General features: G+C 42.8%; 1 protein-coding gene across 1 annotated transcript in view; it reads left to right on the top strand.

The window, feature by feature from the left end:
* Positions 1-22,742, top strand: part of gabbr1b (gamma-aminobutyric acid (GABA) B receptor, 1b) — a 299,674-nt gene that overhangs the window by 146,729 nt on the left and 130,203 nt on the right. The gene's annotated exons all lie outside the window — the stretch shown is intronic.

Below are 22,742 nucleotides of genomic sequence, written 5' to 3'. Positions count from 1 at the left end.
TTTATTTATTTAGGCCTAGAAGTTCCGCCCGTCCGTGAACGCCGCAGCTTGCTCTACGTCAGAATACCACCATCCGTTAGAATTCAGCGGAGGAGGTCACCATTCGTTATAATTCAGCGTCGGGGATCACCATTTGTTAGAGTAGACAATATTAAGTATTGTACTCTTTACGTGTTCAATTAACTGAATGGTGAGATCCCCGCCACCTCCTTGCACCAGGGACTCCCCATAAAACCCCACACAGAGCACACTTTGATCTTTTAGTCCACAATAGATGTGGGTAAATAATTGGCTCCTGGATAAACAATTGGCCCCTGGAGCATCCTCGCACCAGAGATTCACGCAGACGGCCCTTTTGTTCAGACACCTCTTATTTAGATTAAATCAGACACCTTACTATGACAGGGAATAGAACAAAGACCATAGATAAACTAACATATGGGGAACAGTTGTAACATATCTAACTAAAATCAAAAACACTTTGAAAAATATAAATTTAAACAGAAAAACAATGTTAATAATCCAACAGAATTTATGATTAATGATGCACAGAGGTGGCAAATCCAGGTCCAAAAAGTAAAAACCCTGCCACAGTTTGGCTTAACCCCTGATGCTATCTAGCTAGCTAACTCCCTAGCAGGTAAACGAGCACCATGGGAGCTAGCTAGTGAGCTAGTGTTAGAGTAGACAATATTAAGTATTGTACTCTTTACGTGTTCAATTAACTGAATGGTGAGATCCTGGTGAAGAAGTCCCTTTGCAAAGGTATCAAAAGCTTTTGATGACAACAATTGAACTCTCTCAAGCAGTGTGTTCAGATTGTGTGTCCTCTACTCCGGCACATCATTATTTATTGAAAAGTGGGTGAATACGAAAAGTCTCCTCCCATCAGCCCTTTTGTTTACAACTCAGTGAATACAAGAAAATCCCCCCTTCTGTTCCCATCAGCAAGTTCCCATAGGTATAAATCAGATTAGAGAAAAATAATAATAATCAGCCTGTGCCTCCCTTCCGACCGGCTGAGACCGGTCCTAGACTCCCTTCAAGATAGCAGTGGAAGAACTTGTTGCCCTTCTTCTGAGAGTGAGGCAGATAAGAATACAATTCTATTCATTGAGCCATACTGCTATAACTAAATCCAAAACGGCTAAAATATAAATTGAAACTGAAAAACAATGTTAATAACTTAACACTAGCTAGCTAGCACCTGGGGTTAAAGCCAAGCTGTGGCAGGTTTTTTACTTTCTGGACCTGGATTTGCCACCTTTGATTGATGCACCATAAATGGCACATTGTTAATGGCAAATCAAGAGTATCTTCTAGATGCTGATTATGTATTTTTAGGGACATAAGAGAATTGTGAGTGTCGTCCAAAATCAAACACAACCTTGTCTGTCTTGTAAAGTCACTCATGGATTTCTGACTTAAAGGCCATTACCGTATTTCACCGGAGCTTCTAATGGCTCTGCTATTAAACTCTATCCATCACTGTGTTTTTGAGAGCTCTGTGTTTCAAGCACCAAAGCCATTGTACTCACTCACACTTTCTACCATCTCATCCCTTGGCCTGCAGGGATCTTGGCATCATGTTGAGCCAATTGTGCCGCACTGCAGTGATCCAGAAAACCCACGCAGCCCAACATTCTGGCCTGCGTGACCTGGCAATCCGTGTAACAGCAGTGTTCGCAATCGATTGAGGGCTTTGTAGCCCCCAGTCAAGTCCCGTCTGGAAAAGCTGCCCGCTGCGCCATTCAGAAGCAAAGAACACCAAGCTTGTTATTTTTCACTCGATACATATGGATGGCAAGAAATGTTGTTGCATGAGAGGAGTACTAGCCTTCAATTAGGATACATCTTGTTATTTCTAAGATCCTAAATTATGGTGTTGCATCAGTGGGCATAATTTGATTGTACACTGCAGGAGAAGCAGCAGCATCTGTGAGAAATGTTAAAAAGGATTTAAGAACATAAGAAGAGCATACAGACTTGTGCAAAATGTACCAATATAGTAACTGGCCTGGGTGTAAACAAAGTTAAAAAAAAAAAAGCTGTGGATAAGTGTTGTGTAATTGTTTTAATGTTGGGGTAGCTTTATATGGAGGACCTGCTAAAATAAAAAATAAATAAATGATTCAATAAATGAATAAATAAAAGTGAAAATAAAAACGGATATAAAAATATTGTTTGTATTTATTGATTGATATTTAATTCTATTTATATATTTATTTTTGTATTTATTTTGACATTTATTTTAATTTTTTGAATCATGTTTTTTTATTTTTGTATGTATATATATATATATACATATATAGTTGTTTTTAATTCCCTTTATATTTATTTTTTGTAATAAATTTTTTAATTATATTTTTTTTATCCGTTTTTTATTTCACATTTATTTAGCCATTTATTTATTTTTAATTTTGGCAGTTTTGGTCCTCCTTAGCTTTAGTTGTCCATGCTAGACCAAATTGTCTGGCTAGTGCCACATGTTTCTTGGGAGCTCGACTGTGCCTTGTGGTAGTTTGGCGCCCATTGACTAGTTTCTATTTTCTATAAAAATGTATCCTGTTCTATATGATGGGAAGCTCTGACTTATCCCAGCTGACTTGCTTGACTGCACTACCATGCTCCCTCCGCACTGCCAATGGTCAATTGGCAGATCTATTGGTGCGCACGTCTAAAAAAATAACACTTCATTACATTGACATTTAGTGGTACGGATCATCATTAATCCATGGTCGGTTTGAATCAAGCCCCATGGTGCGAATCACGCACGATCCGCGGATTGGTTGGTGGAAAAAACAATACAAAGTGCACATTCAGTCGACACCACTCAGATATGTCAAGGAAGTTGAAACTCATATTCAATCGCGAATTAAAGGACGCTAAGAAACCGTTAATTAATTATGCCGTCATTGTAAGCGGCTAACAGTAAGCTGTTAGCATTACCTACGAGTGCCTGTGACTGGTAGCTGTAAATCAGTACCTGGCTTACTTGAATTATTTTTCAATATTCTGGACCAAGCCTACTTTGTAATTCACTCTCTTTAAAGCAAGGGAATGTACCCTAAATTGCACTGTGAGGTGTTTTCATTATTATTATTATTATTTAAAAAGAGATAAATAGAACTTCTTCATTTATTTTATAAGACAAATTTTTCCATTAAATAAAATAACAACAATAAAACATTTAACAAAAAATGTCAACTATAACCGTTTAGATTTTAGGAACACAATTTGTAAGCCATTAATACTTTATTTTACACATGGACCATTTATGAAATAAGATGTTTCTGCCTCATAATGCACTTAAGAGTATTCTATATTTTATTTTAAAACTGGTTCAGAAAATGAATGTATCAAAAAACATTTCAATGGGGAAAAATGCTGTTTTTATTTTATATATAAATATATATAAATATATTTATTATGGGTGTCAAATTATCGCGTTCTTATCTCGTTAACTTAAAAGTGCCTTTAACGGCAATAAAAAAAATTAACGCTCGATTAACGACCGTCACTTATATGGGAAAGCCTCAACTAAGGAGCCATTTGGACTGTGTAGCACATCCACCCGTTCCCTGCTTTGAAAGAACGCACTCGGTTAGCCGTTAGCAACGAGCTAACCGTTGCTCCGAATGGTGTCCATGGGCTCTCAGAGGGGTGAGAGGCAAGAGCTGAATGGACGCTATCTTGTCACTTGGAGTGACCCCAAGCCATTTGATCTTTAGTTGTGAAGCTCATAAGGGTAAAAGTGAAAGTGTCGATGTGCTCGCTTGCAGTAGAGCGACGTCACAGCGCAACCAAGTACTTAACAAAATAAAAGCATTCAACGTTGTGAAAATGAGTCACTATAACACAATTTAGCTGTAATACATTAAATTATACTGCATATATTTGTAGGTACTGGCGTCAAGTTGTATTTTACAATTTTAAAATGTGCAGAAGTTCGCAAGTTACTTCTTGTTTAAATTAGATTGCTCTTAATATGGAAAGAACACGTCGATCGTTCCTGGTTCCTTCGTATAAAGTTGTGTCATTTATTTACAATGCGCATCCGTATTGAACTTGACAAAATAAAAGCATTCAACGTTGTGCAAAGGAATACACTGTAACACAATTTAGCAGTAATAAATTAAAGAAACAATGCATATATTTGTGTGTACTGTGGTCACGTTGTATTTTAAAGTTTTAAAAATGTGCATAATTTTACAAGTTACTTCATGTTAAAAATTAGTTAGCTTTTACTATGAAAAAAATGCACTTAGCTGTCACCATTGTCTTACAAACGCAATTATGCCATGTAGTGACAGAAAAATGACCAACACAAATCAGTCACACTCGTTTTTTTTACAGTACATATTTTAAAAAAATATATTGAATTGTTATGAAATTACTGTATCAATGACTAAAACAATGCAACAATATTTAAATTAGGAAAACAAAATTTAAATTTTATTGTAAATTTAGATATAAATTGAGATATAAAATGTTTGATTAATGTGCGATTAATCATCAGTTAAATGTTGAAGTTATGTGATTAATTACGATGATGAATGTTTCTAGAGAGGAACATAGTGTGGTGTTAAGCACAATTTAAATTTAAAATAGTTGATTATCGAAAAATGAAAACCAGCAGTCCAGAATCAATCAGAAATTATTAACTCATTCACTTCCAGCCATTTTCACTGAAGCAACCCCCTACGCTCCCGGCAGTTTTACTGGATTTTGACTAATTTTGAAAGGTCCACAGAATATTCTGTTCTATTGCTATAAAAACATGGAACATACCAAAAGAAAGATTAGTGTCTCTTCTTTCATCAGGAAAAAAATGTATATTTCTATCTGATTCTTTTTTTAAATTGGCATTAGAGTATAGCTAGCTAAGTTTCATCATTATTCACAAATCTGTTGAAAACACTGGGGGAAAAAAAGCCTTTTTGCAACTTGGCCCTGGCTAATTTCTTATACTCTGCTGCCACCGGCTGGCCATTTTTTGTAATAACTATCCTTGCTTTAAACGACCTCTTCAGGTCAGAGGCTGCATCAAAGCCCTCTGTATACTCTAGCAGAAAAAAAAACAATAAAAATGTATAAATACGTTTTTGGGAACATGGTAATATTTAAAATAGAACGTTTTATAAGTTTTTGGGAGCAAATTAGTTAAAGGTGTTTTTTTAATGGGGGAAGGGTGTACGGGATTTTACGATAATCTTCCATGTTTAGGGACTATACTCCCATAAACCAGTCTTCATAAATTAGTTATAGCGAAAGCTCAACCAACCATAACCGAACTAAGATGTTATACGCCAGCATATCTTATATCATCTCTTCTCACTGCTTCACTGTTGCTGCCTTGTTGCATCGCTACTAGTGGCGTGTACCCACGTAGTAAATGAACATATTTGTGCACCATAGGTGGGCTCTTTCTGGCAAGTGCAGCACATTAACTCTGACGACTTAAGTCAATGGTGGTATAGATTGAAGCTGGCTGGTAGCTGTTTCTCTCATCTCATTGTCACTTTGAGCCTATGCTCTATTTTAGAACAGACCCCCCCCCCCCCCCCCCCCCCCCCAGTCTTACTGCCGAGTCGGTAACAGAAATCCCATGAATATCAGATGTAGCCCCCAGCTTCTGGAGTCCTACCAAGACTGTCGCGCGAGCAACACTTAAAGATCCCTCTTCTTCTTCTCCCTCACTCTGCTTTCGAACGGCATCAATTTAAACCCCCCTGCTGTAACAAACACTTTTATGATCATCAAACAGATGTCAGGCACAGGCGGCATATGTGAGGTGTGTGGGTCCACCGGGAAGGTGAAGCGCTCATTCTCTGCAGCAAGTAGCAGCACAAGGCCAACGTAATGCAGTAGTTTTGCCTTCATTCAGCTCCCCCAGTAACAAGAGTAATTTAGTTTAATGGCTGCACTGGTGGCAGTGGTTTCATATACTGTAGCGTGGCCCACTTTGAAGACAAGTGCTCAGCAATAGATTCAACAGCTCTGGGCTCAGGTGGAGGGAGGACACAGTAGAAGCACTTAATGCATATTAACATCTCATACCATGTGTGCAATACTGACAGTGAAGAGCCTCAAAGCTTTCTATGGTCCATTTGTCATGTAACATGTCAACAGTTCGGGACTGTAACAAACAATTGGTATGGGTTAGCAATGTAAAATCAATATTAATTTAAGAAATGTTTTATTGTGGTAGTAGTTTACAATTGTGTAGTGCAGCACTACATACTGATAGGTCCATGCATCCATTTTCTATTCTGTTTGTCCTCAGTATCCTGAAGTCACCAGTCAATCACGGGGCACATATAGACAAATATTCACATTCACATTCACAACTAAGGGCCATTTTGAAGTCTAACCTTTTAAAGTTTAACCTATTATCCATAGGTGCTTTATAATCTCCCCCTTTATAAGGTGAAAGATACGGAAGAGGATCAGGGCCAGTGAATAAAAAAAATTTGGGGCAGGATTCTCAGAATTCTGACTTTAAAGTGAGAATTCTGACTTTAATCACGGAATTCTACAGAAGATTAGGGCCAGTGAAGAGAGAAAAAAAGTTTGGCAGGATTCTCAGAATTTATATTTAAAAGTCAGAATTCTGAGAATAAACTGAGAATTCTTACTTTAAAGTCAGGATTCTGAGATTAAAGTCAGAATTCTCACTTAAAAAAATTATATTACTATAATATTCGATAGTGACAGCACTACATAAATGTGCACACAAGTGTTGATGTGTCAGTTCAGAATTAACCAATCCCATTCAAATCCGTGTTAAACATGAAACGACTGTCAGCACACACCTGCCCCCATTTAATGTGTCTCTGATTAAAGTTTGTATATTTTGGTATGCTTTTCCGAATATATATATATATATAAAGGTTTTGTGCTAACACTGACTTATTCCGACATAAAGCTAAGTAACATCTGTAATCTTTTTTCTTTTTTTTTTTTGCAACTAAACAGACAGTGACTCAACCATAATGAATCCTTAAATAGACAGTGTACAGAATTTTTTTTTTTAACACCTGTTCAATCATTCAAAACACACTGTTAATTTCAATTCCATCAAATTGTTATTGCTTTTTGAGAGTACAGTGGTTTTAATGTCTGCCTCAATATCGGAAAGTTCTGTATTTGAATCTCAACTCAGCCTTTCTTGTGTGGAATTTGCATTTTGTCAGTGCGCTTGTGGAGGTTTTCTGCAGATGAAAGCTGTTAAAAAGCTTTGTTCAGTGATAACAAACATATATTGTACTTGCGTATTTCTCTGGCTGTCAACAGCCTTCTTTCAGTGCTTCAGTTCAGGTATTTTTTTATTTTTTGTGTGCTGTCAACACCAAGGCTGACATTTGTGTCTAGAGCCCTGCATGCTGAAAGCTGCATGCCAATGTAGACTCATGCAGCCAACCCTGACAGTTGCTTTTAACAGACAGCAGCGTGTGGTTGTTCGTGCCTGTGCATGGAATAGAAACAACGTGTGCCAGCCTGGTTTATTTTTCATGCCCAACATGGTCACCTCATTCGAATCCAAATGCGTTAAGTTAGACAAACTGAATAGAGAGCGCAATCCATGTAAGAGTTTAGAAATTATACAGTTTTTTTTTTTTTAATTAAATAGTTTCAGTAAGGTTATGTTGTTTAGGATGTTGGGCAAGTACCGATACCAGGTGTCGGTATCAGGCCACATTTCATGGTATCGGTACTCACGACGGCTACCGATACTGGTATCGGCCCCTGCCCTTGTGGCCATTTTTCGGTCAGGAACTGTCAGAAAGACTGGGGGGAAGGAAAGTTTTGTTCCGTCTCGTTCGTTTCCTGTGTGTCTCCTTATGAGGTAACACTTGTTCATTTCATTACTTCCGGCAGCGCCTTTTCGGTGTGCGTTACTGAGAATAAGTAAGCACTCTTGTTGTGACTAATATCACCCTATATCTGGGGTTCATATATGTTTGTAGCTCACGTAACTTCAGCGTGTTTAATTGCCTCGTTTACGTTTGCCATGTGCTTAATTGCCTCATGAACGTCTTCAAGCTGCGGTGCTAAAAATAGAACGGTGTCGTTTACGGCCCTCGCAGACGCTAATTATAGATCTTATACATACTACATTATATTTGTAATGTGTCTTTCTGATGATGATGAACGGAGAACGTGAAACAGGAAAACGGAACTACAGAGCAGCCTTCCAAATTAAAACCATGGATTTCAAACAAGATATAATTAAACATCACACACTGAACAGCTTGAGGAATACTTGGTAGATATTACTAAATTGCTTGAAGCCCTGTTGTATTGAATTGAATTATTTGCACTTCACTGTATTCCTTAAAAATAAGTTGTACAAACACATATTTTGATTGGGACTTTTTTTTCTGGACACTGTTTTGTCAGTTTCATCTTATTTATCGATTTTTTTAAATTAATTTTATTGTGTGCTCTTTGCAAAAGGACTTTTATGAGCAAATTGAAAAAAATAGAATTGACATTAATTTCATTCAATATTAAGGACATTTGCTATAGTTGGTATCGTGAGTACTGAAGATTTGTGTATCGGTATCGGTCCCAAAAAAGGTGGTATCAAACATCCCTATTAGGAACCATTCTCAGCATCGTCTAGTGCATGACTGCTTGCCGCACATTATAAATGACTGGAGAAATTGAATTGAACATTTTCTGCTGTCATTTATAATGCATAGTGTTGTCATGTATCAGGCAATACAGTCACATGCTTTTTGGCTTTAAATGTGCTGCACACTTGCAATGCCTCATTAGCCCTGATGAAGACTCTCTGAGTCAAAACGTGTTGGCCAATAAAATCCTCTGTCAGAGAGTACCTCAGTTTTTTTTAATGCCATTTTATTATTATTTTTCTCCATATAGTTTGAAGAGTGCCTGTCACATACAAGTTTTTCCTCCTACTTTCATGCTACAGGCACATCTTCAATGTTTTCGATCCACTGCACCACCATCATCCTCCTATTTTTTTCCTATATAATGTATAATGCTTCAGTGTCACTCAGAATTGAAGATTTCAAAGAGCAGAATCTTTTGATACAGCTCTTGTGTTAGAGCTCATTAATTTGATCAAGCACTCGTACTGTTGGAGCTGGTAGATGTATGTGCACATTCTAATGAGGTCCAATGCAAGAGCTGTTTGAAACACGATCCAAACAAGCTTGGATACTTATCACTGTGTTACATCACCTTTCCATTTAACAACACTCACTAAGCGTTTGGGAATGGAGGACACTAATTGTTGAAGCTTTGTAGGTGGAATTCTTTCACATTCTTGCTTGATATACAACTTTGGTTGCAGTCCAGCATCTCCCTTCTTGTATTTTGTGCTTTACAATGCTCCATACATTTTAAATTAAGAGAGAGATCTGGGCTGTTTTACTACAAAGGCATGCTGTTGTAATATATGCAGAACTAAACAAAAACAAAGTACGCATTCACAGTCCATTCTGACATGTCAAGGAAGCTGAAACATACTCAACAGAGTATACATGCTAAATCTAACTTCACAATAAAGTTTACCGAATACAGTAATACATTGAGGGCAAAGCAAATAGACTTAGTAACTTTTACTTTGAAGTTGGCCCACGTCGCTTGACTTCCCTTTTAGATGTTACTTTATCCTAGTTGTTTAACATTGTAGTTGCGACCAACATCAACACAACGCTATCCCAAACTCATATTCAATCGATAATTTTGGACGCTAAGAAACCACTAATTAATTACATTGTCATTGTATGACACGGCAGAAGTCTCCGACGTAAGTGGCTAGTGGCTACCTGTTAGCATGACAAATGAGTGTCTAGTGTCTGGCTGCCTGATAAGTAAGTTTGACAGCTTAATTATTTTTCAATATTCTGGACCAAGGCTACTTTGTAATTCACTCTCCATGTTTAAAGGAAAGGAAGTGCCTTAAATTGCATGTTGAGGTCTTTTCATTATATAAAAAAAAGACCAATAGAACTTTGTCTTCGTTTATTATATAAAACACTTTTGCCCATTAAAAAAAGAAAAACGTTCAACTCAAAATGTCAAACTTATCTGTTTAGATTATAGGAACACAACTTAAGCCATTAATACCATGTTATTTTACACATGAATCATGTAAAAATAATGTCTCTGCCTCATATTGTACTGTGATTATTATTTTTTTATTTAATGGAAAAAGCATTTTACAAAATAAAGACAAAGTACTATTTATTTATTTATTTTTTGCTGATCTGAAAAACAAATCCATGATCCAATCCGAAACCGTGACTTTTGTGATCCCTTGCACCACACTACAAGTTACCCATGCCATGGGCATTAACGCACCTCTATACCTTTACAGATGCTAACTTTTAAATTTTGCACTGGTGAGAATCTGCATGGTCCTTTCATTTGAAATGTGGACTTATCGGACCACAGCACACTTTTCCCCATTGTGTCTCAGATGAGGTCGGAAAGCCGACGGCGTTTGTGTGTTGTTAATATTGTTGGAATGACACTCTTTGTCTTCCGCGTGTTCGTTTTGTTCCGGGTAGAGAGAATGTTGATTTTCTGAATACAGACTGGAGATCGGTGAACAGGTCCTTCGAAGGATTTATTTCAACAGAATATTCCGGGCACAAGCAAACTCCCAGCAATGGTGGCAGCCTCTCGCAAGTGCGAAGTTACAGCGGACTCACAACATTTTTATACTATCTTGAAGGGCGGTTCCAAACAGTCCACCTGGAGTTCACCGGACATGAGATAAGACTTTAAACACATCAATGATTACAGACACTTCAACCACAGACAATGGCCCATTGTTATGGAAATTGATGAGATCCCAGTCATGAGATCCCAGTCATGACGATAAGATTTTAAACACATCATTGATTACAGACACTTGGCAGAAATTGCGACATCACTCACAAAGACACATCCACAGATAAAAGTTATACTGAGGAAATAAATAAATGAAAACAGTTATGACTAAATCTGGGCAGAAGACCCTCTTCAATGCCTCTTTCGGACTCAAAAGAGTCCGACACAAGCAGATAAACATTTCAGAGAAAAATCCCAGCGGGATCTTCGTCCTCTTCGTCGGATGAGATGATGTTCTTGGGTTTGAAGAAAAGAGGACGTTGTCAGCTTCTTCAGGACCTTTGTTGAATGATGTCATCAATAGGGGGCAGCTGACACTGGATCAGTAGACGTGGTTTTCCGGTCGTCGTCAGGTGGTGGGATCGCTGAGCCCGAGGCGGATCTGGCGGGTCGTGTAAACGAGATGTGGAACCACGTGTCCCCTTTTCCGTGCAGGCGAACTGCAGAAGATGTTCTCTCCTTCACTTTGTGGGGTCCTGTCCACCTGGGCTCATACCATTTTCGTTAAATCACTTTCAACCATACATATTCACAATCATTTATTTCTGAAGGAGCATCTGGTTGTTTTTTTGTTAGTTGGGAGTTAGTAAATGTTAGTTGTTTAAGTTCTGGAGGTCTTGGAACGTGCATCTCTTTCAATGGAGCTGTTGGAGCCGGAAAAGGTCTGTTGGTGTGACATTCAAACAGAGTCCAGCCTTTGGCTGAGTTAAGTGACATTCGCACATTCATTAATGCAACAGGAAGAGCTTGTAGCCAATTCAAATTTGATGAGGCCAGTGCTTTAGCCAATTTTTCTTTAATATTTATGTTCATTCGCTCAACCTGTCCTTGGGATTGGGGATGATACACTGAACCAAATTTGTGTTTTAGCCCCAATGCTTTTTCTACTGCTTGTAGATGTTTGTTTTTTAAATGGGTTCCATTGTCTGATCAAATTTTTCTAGGAAACCCCTGATTAATCAGATGTTTTACCACGATATGTGCTGTTTCAGATTTGCAGGGATATGCCTCTGGCCATCCTGAAAAGGAATCCACCATTACCAGCAAATATCTGTATCCTGACACTGGTTTTATCATGTCAGTGAAATCCATCAAAACAACCTGACCCCGGAGCAGTCACGTCCGGCCAGATCGTGAGTGCCCTGGGGAGGTTTAGATGTAGGCATACCTGTTACAAACACTGCAGTCCTGCAGTTCACTTTTAACAATTTGTCTCATGAAAGGATGCCACTAGGTGTGTAATTGTCTCAATGTTTCTTCCACACCTAAATGGCATATTCCATGGGCTTCAGAAATTAGATTTTTCAATTGTTTCTAAGATGAAATACATTTACCTACTTTCCGCCATATACCTTCTTCATCTTTTTGTCCCCCTTTGGACATCCACACACTTTTTCCTCCTGGACTTACTTTTTCCTGCCACAGCTTAACTGTTTCTGTTTTCACCTCCTGTGGATTGTCACATTCAGACTCACTTACAGTTAGTTGGAGTGTAGGTCGGTACCCCGCAACCTTTTTTGCTGCTCGATCTGCTAATTTGTTTCCATTCTTTTAATGCAACATGAACTGTCATGTGTGCATATTTTTCCAGTGGAGTTGATGCATACAGACAAACTTGTCGACTTCCTCCTTCCCCCTTCTGATAAATGGCAGCAGAAACACTGCTGATCTTTTCAGGAACATCCGGATAGAACATGCGACTGAAAGCAGGAATCACAAGAGCTGCAGTAGTGGAAAGATGCTGTTTCAAGGAGATGAAGAGCAGAGACCTGGTGGCTTCAAGACAAGAGGTTTCAGATGAGGAAAAACAACCCAAGACTATGCTTCTAAGATAGGATTCTCACTTCTCGTGCATTGAACGAAGCAAAGGCCTATTAAAGAATCTATGTAGATGTGGTGGTTGATTGTCTGGCCCACAAGGCACACCTCTTATGGCTGACTGGCCAAGGAACAAGCAAGCAGTGTGTGCTTGTCTTGAGCTTTTTACAAGGTTTTACTTTAGTTTGGTTTTACGATAATTTTACAATCATTCATGTTGTGACTGAGCAAGATTGCATGGCTTGACTTACGACTTACGAAATCAAGTGCTGTGATTCCACTTAAAATATTATGGGGACATGACTTTACTAGTTTGTTTTTGCTACAGTAACTTGGGTTTTGTTTGAAACTTGATGACGTGAGACTTACGTGCTGTAATATTGACTTTTATACATGCTAAATGACTAGATCAATGCTTTTGATTGCGGTGCATGTGTTGATGTGTTCTAATAGGATACAGGATTTGTAAAGCTGTAGTTTGTGGACATGCTAGCATCATAATTTATTGCTGGTTAATTGCTAAAATGGTTTGAGGTCCGTTAGTGTGGGTGGAAGCAGTTTACAACAATTGGAACATGATATTCTCTTATTGAGGCCACATCTGGTGTGCTTCAAGGGTCTGTGCTTTGCTCTAAGCTTTTACCTACATTGGTAATTTACAATCAATACTGAACTTTCTTTTCAGATAATGCAGATGACTTTTCGTCTATTTTTTGCTCTTTTGATGCTGTGTGTGATTTAATTTGGTTGTCAGACTTGCAGTGTACAGTTGAACTAGAAAGGCAAATGGAAATAGTAGCGGTTTTGCAGTTGACAATACTGTAGTAAGATTATACTAATAAGAAGGATGTTGAAGTACGGCGTACTAAAGTTAGTTGTAATGAGGTAGTCTGTGTTTTCTTACCATGGCAATTACGAAGACGTTTTTTGAAGATAAGTTTTATTTTTGAGAAATTCCATACGCATAACACATTCTAGGTGAGGTTTTATAAGACAACAACAATAATAATAATAATATTTAAATAATACATTTTATTTTAATGCATTTTAATTCATATGACAAATGCCTAGCAAAACTCATTCAGTCCTTGGTAAATCATCGCATTATGATACAAGATCATTTGTGACTTATTGGTCTTTGTCGTTGGATTGCATGGGAGGTCATACTGTTATTTTTGTATAATTGTGGGATTGCTGGAAGCAATGAGTTCTATATTCAAAATTCAAATTATACACAACCTTTCAGTATATACTGGCGTATTCGCTACAATTATATATAATGTCACAGATTCATCTACAGCAGAGATGGCTCACTGGGTAGAGCACTTTCAAACCCCGCTTGGACAACTCTTTAGTACAATGTTGAATAATAATCATTGTCAAATTATTTTACAGCCATTATTTTTTATGTCATGTCAAATGTAGCCGCAAGGTGGCACAAGCCAGTGTCTTCTTGTGCCGGCCCCAAGCCCGGATAAATACAGAGGGTTGTGTCAGGAAGGGCATCCGACGTAAAACTTTGGCCAAATCAAACATGCAAATCAAATGTATGACTTCCATACCGGATCGGTCGAGGCCCAGGTTAACAACGACCGCCATCGGTGCTGTTGACCTACAGGGTGACGGTGGAAACTGGACTACTGTTGGTCCAAGAAGCAGAGGAGGAAGGTAGGAAGAAAGAGAAGAGGAAAACCAATAGTCTAGGACTGAGAGTAGGGACTTTGAATGTTGGAACTATGACAGGAAAAGGTAGAGACCTGGTTGACATGATGCAGAGGAGGAAGGTGGACGTACTATGTGTTCAGGCGAGCAGGTGGAAAGGGAGCAAAGCTAGAAGTTTAGGAGCAGCGCTCGTTATTCTATCATGGTGTAGATAGGAAGAGAAATGGAGTAGGAGTTATCGTGAAGGAGGAGTTTGTTAGGAACGTCCTGGAGGTAAAAAGAGTGTCAGATACAGTGATGAGCCAAAAGCTAGGAATCAAAGGTGTGATGATCAATGTTCTTAGTGGGTATGCGCCACAGGTAGGATGTGAGCTGGAGGAGAAGGAGAACTTTTGGTTGGACCTTGATGAAATGATGCAGAGCATCCCTAGAAGTGAGAGAGTTGTCATTGGTGCAGACTTCAATGGACACGTTGGTGCAGGAAACAGAGGTGATGAGGTTTGATATCCGGGAGAGGAGCGCAGAAGGACAGATGGTGATTGACTTTGCAAGATGAATGGAAATGGCTGTCATCAATACTTTCTTCCAGAAGAGGCAGGAACATAGGGTGACCTACAAGAGTGGAGGTAGGAGTACACAGGTAGACTACATCTTGTGTAGACGGTGTAATCTGAAGGAGATTAGTGGCTGCAAAGTAGTGGTAGGTGAGAATATAGCCAGACAACATAGGATGGTAGTGTGTAGGATGACTCTGGTGGTGAGGAAGACAAAGACGGCAAAGATAGAGCAGAGGACAAAATGGTGGAAGCTGAAAAAGGAAGAGTGTTGTATGACTTTCAGAAAGGAGTTGAGACGGGCTCTGGATGGTCAGGAGGTGCTTCCAGATGACTGGACAACTACAGCAAATGTGATCAGGGAGAAAGGTAAGACAGTCCTTGGTGTACCATCTGGAAGGAAAGGAGATAAGGAGACTTGGTGGTGGAATGAGGAGGTGCAGAAGTGGATCCAGAGAAAGAGGTTAGCTAAGAAGAAATGGGACACTGAGAGGACTGAAGAAAGTAAAAAGGAGTACAGGGAAATGCAGCGTAAAGTGAAAGTAGAAGTGGCAAAGGCCAAACAAGGGGCTTACGATGACTTGTATGCTTGGTTGGACAATGAGGAGGCGAGACTGATCTATATAGGTTGACAAGGCAAAGAGACAGAGATGGGAAGGACGTGCAGCAGGTTAGGGTAATAAAGGATAGGGATGGAAGTGTGTTGACAGATGCCAGTAGTGTGATCGGAAAATGGCAAGAGTACTTTGAAGAGTTGATTAATGAGGAAAATGAGAGAGAACGAAGAATAGAAGAAGTGACTGTTGTGGACCAGGAAGTAGCAAAGATTAGTAAGGATGAAGTGAGAAGGGCATTGAAGAGGATGAAGAGTGAAAAGGCACTCGGATCCTGATGATATACCTGTGGAGGTATGGTGTCACGATCCGTCACGGTTGAAGTTGGCTGTCACGAAACGGAGTGGAGGACCCAAATGCAGGAAGGTAGGAGAGCCACGGCAGTGATGCTGATAACTTAGTTTTAATCAAAAACAAGGAAACACAAAATCACGCCCGAGGGCGAATAAAACAGCGAGTAGTGTGGGATACAGAGTAGCATCACGGAGTAATAACCCGACACTCCTTACTGCTTCTGTCAGGCTTTTATCTTGGCCTGATGAGCTAATGGGCAGCAGGTGCGTTTGGCGGGATCCGCCCTCCAGCTGTTTCCCCAGCAACTGCAAGGGAAAACAGAAACAGCTGACCCCAATCATGACAGTACCCCCCCACTAACGAACGCCCCCGGGCGGACCACCTGGCAGAGAAGGGTGCGACGAATGGAAGTCACGGACAAGTGACTGGTCCAGAATCCAGGAGCGGGGGATCCACTGGCGGTCCTCGGGACCGTACCCCTCCCAGTCGACCAGATACTGCATCCCCCTGCCGCGCTTTCGAGAGTCCAGTATGGCCCTAACCGTGTAGACAGGCTGCCCGCTGACGACCCGGGGAGGCGGTGGGGGCGCGGCCGGCGGGCACAATGGGCTGGCAGAGACAGGCTTGAGCAAGGACGTGTGGAAGACTGGGTGCACCTTGAGTGTGGGTGGCAGGTTGAGCCGAACTGCCACCGGGTTGATCACGGAGTCGACTTCAAATGGGCCGACAAACCGAGGCCCCAGCTTCTTGGAACTCCCCGCTAACTGCAGGTCCCGAGTGGAGAGCCATACCTTCTGTCCCGGTCGGTAGGATGGTGCTGGGATCCGGTGCCTGTCCGCGAGTCACCTGTTGCGGGCCATTGTGCGGCACAGGGCCTTCCTGGCGTCCCGCCAAACCCTGCGAGCCCGGTGGAAGTGGATATGGACCGAGGGAATGGCAACCTCGCCCTCCTGGGAAGGGAACAAAGGGGGTTGATAGCCATAGGCAGCGTTAAACGGGGACAAACCTGTGGCAGAGCACACGAGGGTGTTGTGGGCGTATTCAATCCATGGAAGGTGGGATGCCCACGAGGAAGGATGCTGATGGCACACACATCGGAGCGCCGCCTCCAAGTCCTGGTTAGCTCTCTCCGTCTGCCCATTTGATTGGGGGTGATAGCCCGAAGACAGGCTAGCCGTAGCTCCCAAAGACTTGCAGAAAGCCTTCCACACCCGGGACACAAACTGAGGCCCCCTATCGGAGACGAGGTCGGATGGGATCCCGTGGATCCTGAATATGTCCCTTATCAGGATATCCGCCGTTTGCAACGAGGTGGGCAATCTGGGCAGGGCGATAAAGTGCGCCATCTTGGAAAACCGGTCCACCACCGTAAGGATCACCGACTGCCCGTTGGAATGTGGTAGCCCGGTAACGAAATCCAGCGGCAGGTGCGACCAAGGACGGTGGGGAATGGGCAGGTGGCGGAGCTGACCGGCTGGCATATGGCGAGAGGGCTTATTACGAGCACACACCGTACAGGACGTTACATACTCTTTTATGTCCTTGCGTAGCCCTGGCCACCAAAACCTCTGTGCTATTAGGGACAGCGTTCGACCCACCCCAGGATAGCATGCCACTTTTGACACATGCCCCCACTGCAGCACCTCTTGACAAAGGTGTGTGGGTACAAACAACTTATTCCCAGGGCATGCTACCGGGGTCTGCGTGTCGCCAGTTGCTTCCACCACCTTCTGCTCTACCTCCCACTGGAGGGCTCCCAACACTCTGTTCTCCGGCACGATCGTTTCGGGTGGAGACCCCTCGGCGGCTGGACCGTGCATGCGGGACAAGGCATCCGGCTTGGTATTCCGGGATCCTGGTCGGTAAGTGATGATATAATTAAAACGTGTCAGGAACAGGGCCCAGCGTGCTTGACGGGGATTTAGTCTCTGAGCGGACCGGAGGTACGACAAGTTTTTGTGGTCCGTGAAGATCTGGAAGGGTTCCGCCGCGCCCTCCAGCCAGTGCCGCCACTCCTGCAACGCAAAAATAATGGCCAGCAGCTCACGGTTGCCCACATCGTAGTTGCGCTCCGCCTGGTTGAGCCGACGTGAGAAGAAGGCACAGGGATGCAGCCTCTGGTCAACCGGGAACCGTTGGGACAACACCGCCCCCACTCCCGTCTCTGAAGCATCAACCTCGACCACAAATGGAAGAGCCTCGTTAGGGTGTGTTAAAACCGGTGAACGTGAAAATAATAATTTTAATTTAACAAAAGCGGCCTCAGCCTGCTGAGTCCAAATAAACGGAATCTTGGTAGACGTCAGCCTCGTCAGAGGTTCCGCTTTCATGCTATAGTCGCGGATGAACCGACGGTAGAAATTAGCAAACCCCAGGAACCTCTGCAAGTGCTTTCTTGACGTGGGTGTTGGCCACTCGACCACGGCCTGGATCTTGGCCGGGTCGGCTCTCAATTGACCCCTCTCCACAATATAGCCGAGGAACTGGACCGAACTGGTGTGAAACGCACACTTTTCTGCCTTCACGTATAGCCGGTTTTCCAGCAGTCGCTCCAAAACCAGCCGAACGTGTTGTCGATGTTCTGCTAGATTTCTAGAGAAAATCAAAATGTCGTCAAGGTAAACAAAACAAAAGTGATTATGCATGTCACGCAAGACATCATTAATGAAACATTGAAACACTGCGGGAGCGTTTGAGAGGCCAAAAGGCATAACCAAATACTCAAAATGCCCAATGGGTGTTTTAAACGCTGTTTTCCAATTCGTCGCCCTCCCTTATCCTAACCAGATGGTAGGCACTGCGAAGGTCTAATTTGGTAAACACCGCAGCAGAATGTAATGGAGCAAATGCTGACTCCATTAGCGGCAATGGGTATTTGTTTTTAATTGTTATGTTATTCAGACCACGGAAATCGATGCAAGGGCGTAGAGTCTTGTCTTTTTTCTCAACGAAGAAAAATCCTGCCCCTAGCGGCGACTTGGAAGGCCGAATAAGCCCGGCTGCCAGCGACGTTGTGACATATTCATTAAGGGCTTGGAGTTCCGGCTTGGCTATTCGGTACAGGCGTGTACTAGGCAGTGGTGCGCCAGGAACCAATTATATCGCGCAATCATAAGGTCGATGCGGAGGGAGAGATAAGGCCCGGTCTTTACTAAAAACTTCCCGTAAGTCTTGGTATTCTACTTGGCACATTTTCTAGGTTAATCGGTTCCATTATTGCTTTAGCTGGGCTACGGTGGTGGTTTACGGTTGACTGCAGGCAATGTGAGTGACAAAACAAGCTCCATCTCTCTAACCTAGGCATGCCCCAGTTTATGTCAGGGTTGTGCCTGGCCAGCCAAGTCAGACCCAGGACCACTGGGGCTGACCTGGAGGGCATAATGAAAAACTGTCTAGTCTCCACGTGATTTCCCGATAAACGCATATGTAGACTCTCTGTTCTATGTGTAATCACCCCCAAGAGGCGCCCGTTGAGGTCATACATCTCCTTGGTTTTCTCGAGTCTAACCACCGGACATTTCAAGATGTTAACAATTTTCGGGTCGACAATACAATCATCAGCCCCAGAGTCCACCAAAGCCGTCATCTTTACATTCACCCCACCCCATGTCATTTCTCCTGACAATTGGAGCCTTTTAGTGTCCAACTGGCCATTTGGGTCACCTGATCCCGTGGACTGGGAGTACTCATACTGGTTGTTGCGTTGGGGTTGAATGGTTGTGGCTGGAACGGGTGCGACGTCCCGACGTCTATCAGGCCGCCTCCAACACGTGGCCGATTGGTGTCCGGGCCGACCACAATATTGGCACGCCTCATTTCTCCACCGGTTCCTGCGTTCCGCTGCAGAGAGCCGTCCTCCCCCCAGCTGCATAGGCTCGATGCCATCTCCCGCAGGAGGGCGTCGCCACGAAGCGCCGGGAGGCGAGGCGCCGAAGAAGTGCCCCGCGGACGTGGTCGAAACCGGCTGAGCGGCAGTGTCTGCTGCCTTAGGTCGTCGCTCCTCCTCCCATTCCCGCTGCCGCTCCCACAACCTGTTGTCCAAGCGGATGGCCAGGTTGATGAGTTCCTCCAGACGGGACGTCTCGTCCCGTGCCGCCAGCTCGTCCTTGATTCGCGGGCTGAGTCCTCGCCGGGAGATCCCACACAGCGCCGCTTCGTCGTAACGGCTCTCGGCCGCCAAAACCCAGAAGGAGATGCAGTATATGCCCGCTTCCTTCCCTTTTACTGGGTGGTCGAAGACATTTCTAAATTCCGCCAGGAAGGCAGGAAATGAAGCTCGGAGCTCTGGATTGGCTTTACTGACCGCCATCGCCCATAATGCCGCCTGGCCGGAAAGTAGGCTCATTACAACGGCGACCTTGGCGGCATCGTTCGGGAAGGTGTGCGGCTGTTGATCGAGAACCAGGCTACACTGGTGAATGAATTGTTCACACCCACCAATTTCGCCAGAGTAGCGGGGAGGATGGGGAATATTGGGTTCCCGAAGAACAAAGTTGCCAGCTGATCGGGACACGGAGGAGACAGGTGACGCCCCGGCTGGTCGTAAGTCTTCCGCGGCCGTGTATTCCGACCTCCGCTACACCTTCAAGGTGAGTGACCCGATCTGGGCGGTTAGCGTCGACATTGCCTCCTTCAGCTCGCGGAAGTATTGCTCGTGCTGTCCGAGTAAGCGCCCATGGCTGGCCATGGCCTGGCACAGGCTGTTGGGGTCTGCGGGGTCCATTCTGGTCGGGTTATTCTGTCACGATCCGTCACGGTTGAAGTTGGCTGTCACGAAACGGAGTGGAGGACCCAAATGCAGGAAGGTAGGAGAGCCACGGCAGTGATGCTGATAACTTAGTTTTAATCAAAAACAAGGAAACACAAAATCACGCCCGAGGGCGGATAAAACAGCAAGTAGTGTGGGATACAGAGTAGCATCACAGAGTAATAACCTGACACTCCTTGCTGCTTCTGTCAGGCTTTTATCTTGGCCTGATGAGCTAATGGGCAGCAGGTGTGTTTGGCGGGATCCGCCCTCCAGCTGTTTCCCCAGCAACTGCAAGGGAAAACAGAAACAGCTGACCCCAATCATGACATATGGAAGTGTCTAGTAGAGGTTTCAGTAGAGTTTCTGACTGGGTTGTTCAACAGGATCTTAGATAGTGAGAAGATGCCTGAGGAATGGAGGAAAAGTGTGCTGGTGCCCATTTTTAAGAACAAGAGAGATGTGCAGAGTTGTGGCAACTACAGAGGAATAAAGCTGATGAGTCGCACAATGAAGCTATGGGAAAGAGTAGTTGAAGCTAGACTGAGGGCACAGGTGACATTTGTGAGCAGCAGTATGGTTTCATGCCAAAAAAAGAGTACCACATATGCAGTATTTGCTTTGAGGATGTTGATAGAGAAGTACAGAGAAGGTCAGAAGGAGCTGCATTGTGTCTTTGTAGATCTGGAGAAAGCTTATGACAGGGTGCCCAGAGAGGAACTGTGGTTTTGTATGAGTAAGTCTGGAGTGGCAGAGAAGTATGTTCAAGTGGTGCAGGTCATGTATGAGGACTGTAAGACAGTGGCGAGGTGTGCTGTAGGTGTGACAGAGGAGTTCAAAGTGGAGGTGGGACTACATCAGGGATCAGCTCTGAGCCCCTTCTTGTTCACTATGGACAGGATGACAGACAAGGTAAGACAGGAATCTCCATGGACTATGATGTTTGCAGATGACATTGTGATCTGTAGTGAGAGCATGGAAGAAGTGGAGAAGAAGCTAGAGGTATGGAGGTTTGCCCTGGAAAGGAGGGGAATGAAGGTTAGCCGTAGCAAGACGGAGTATCTGTGTGTGGAGGGACCCAAGTGGAATAGTGAGGTTACAGGGAGAAGAGACCAAGAAGGTGGAGGAGTTTAAGTATTTAGGGTCAACAGTCCAGAGCAATGGAGAGTGTGGAAAATAAGTGAAGAAGCGTGTGCAGGCAGGCTGAAACGAGTGGAGAAAAGTGTCAGGTGTGATAGAAGAGTTTCGGCTCAAATGAAAGGAAAGGTTTATAAAAATGTGGTGAGACCAGCGATGTTGTTTGGTCTGGAGACAGTGCCACTGAGGAAAAGACAGGAGGCAGAGCTGGAGGTGGCAGAGATGAAGATGCTGAGGTTCTCTTTGGGAGTGACCAGGATGGATAGAATCAGGAATGAGTACATCAGAGGGACAGCACATGTTAGAGGCTTTGGAGATAAAGTAAGAAAGGCCAGACTGAGAGGGTTTGGACATGTCCAGAGGAGAGATAGTGAGTATTTTGGCAGAAGGATGCTGAATTTCCAAATGCCGGGCATGAGGTCAAGAGTAAGACCAAAGAGGAGGTTTATGGATGTAGTTAAAAATGACATGAAGGTAGTTGGTGTGGGAGCAGAGAATGCAGAGAACATGGTTAGATGGAGGCAACTGATTCGCTGTGGCAACCTCTTAAGGGAAAAGCCGAAAGGAAAAGAAGATTCGTCATTAAGAAGTTTTTTTTCTATATTATCCGTTCCATATTCAAAATTCAAATTTATCGCAGATTTTCAGCTTCATACCTCAATATTCATACAATTACATACAATGTCACAGATTCTTCAATGGCCCAGTTCAGTGAAGCTTTGACCGGTGAACAGGAGGCAAATGTTTGAATCCCACCTTAGACAGATTGCTGTTCATGTGTTCTTTTTAATCATTTATCTTTCAACTACAATTAATACTTTGCAATTTTCACATAATTTATCTTTCAATTTCCTTCATAAACATTCAGCTTAGCATTCAGCATTCATCTTTCAGCATTCCCACGCAATTTCGGCAGAAATTGCACTTAGTCTAGTTTCATTGAAATGTACACAATGTTGGGTACATTTTCATAAATCTATGCAATGTTTGTTGTCTGGCTAAACAATAAAGGACAAAAACCAAGCAATGTTTTACACATAG

Source organism: Leptonotus elevatus, chromosome 19 (assembly GCF_054856555.1).
Source record: "Leptonotus elevatus isolate MCC_2025b chromosome 19, RoL_Lele_1.0, whole genome shotgun sequence".
Lineage (NCBI taxonomy): Eukaryota > Metazoa > Chordata > Actinopteri > Syngnathiformes > Syngnathidae > Leptonotus > Leptonotus elevatus.
The sequence above is the reverse complement of the archived record's forward strand: the minus strand, read 5'-3'. Positions and strand labels throughout refer to the sequence as shown.